We start from the raw sequence: 1,349 nt of genomic DNA on the forward strand, positions 1-1,349 counted from the left end.
ATAACAGTTTTTTCTCCCATAATTTTATTGATAAACAAATAGCAATGAGACAGTTTCAAATCAAATTGGTAGGACAGTTTCAATAATTAACACATTGCATACATTCCTCCCAGTGGTTAATTACTGTGCAAGATGAGGACATGATATCCTATCTACAAACACCATTAGAACAAATCACTCTATTCATTAAGAGAATGTAACTATATATCTATTCTAACCACTTTGAATACACAGATACAAAATGGAAATTCATCTGTATACCCTTTTTTTGTTAAGTTCCGTTATTTGAATATTATAGGTGTGTTAACTCCGCAAATCATAACAGTTTTAAAGCATGGCTTTATGTTCTTTGACCCTTCTCTCACAAAGCGGCAGGGTCTATTCTGTGCTCTAACTCTTAAATGCAAGCAGATGGTGACTTCTCTAATCACTGATCATGGAGGAAACATCACTGTGAGGTCTTGGCTGAGAGATTCCCTGTTAGAGCCTCGAGATACCATGTAAGTAGTCCTAGAGGCCGCCATGCTGTGAAGAAGCCCAAGCCATTTGGAGAGGGAGAGGTGTGCTTGTTGACACTCTGTTTCTATTCAGCTATTTTTTAAAATGTATTTGGGCTTTAAAATATTTTTGTTGAAGTCAACTGTTGAAGAAGCTACCTGATCAATCTTTTTCAAGGTTCCTATCCAGTCGAATTTGCCTGCAGAGTTCTGAAACAATCTCAGAATGAAAGCGAAGGAAGGGTCTCACTACATAGCCCACATTAGTAGTGATCCTCCTGATTTCTGCCTCCCAAGTGCTGGGATTACAGGGCGCGCCACCGTGCCCAGACTCCATCGCCGGCTCAGCGCACCTGAAGGTGGGGCCGGCGCGGCAGGCAGAGCCAGATTGGTAAATTTGTGTGGCCTTTTAAATAATTGAATAATGATGAAAATGGATCCAACATATTAGGTTACTTCACCAAAGCCGCAGAAGATTCTTCATATCACCTTACAGCAGCTCAATTCAGTTTCTGGAAAGGAGCAGAACAAGTGAAATACTGAAAAACCAGAGAGAAGAAAACTTCCTTTTGGAACTCTTTCTCCTTGGCTACCCCTCAGCCCCTGTCTTTCTACTTGTTTTAATTTTACTGTGTTTGTAACTAGTGAAGACCAAAGAAATAGAATACATGTGTAAGAGCTATATACCAAGAAATTTGCCTTGAAAGCTGCTATTCTGTAGAGAGAAAAGTTTATCAAGCTATTGTCAGATCCTTTTTTAAAGCAAGATTTTGTAGGTCCTTAGATTTTTGGAAGTTAAGACAATTAGAAACATCCGCATACTGTTTTTAGCAGTTGTATTTAAAAAAAAAA

This window comes from Octodon degus, unplaced genomic scaffold (assembly GCF_000260255.1).
Source record: "Octodon degus isolate 3935 unplaced genomic scaffold, OctDeg1.0 scaffold00169, whole genome shotgun sequence".
NCBI classification, from domain to species: Eukaryota; Metazoa; Chordata; class Mammalia; order Rodentia; family Octodontidae; genus Octodon; species Octodon degus.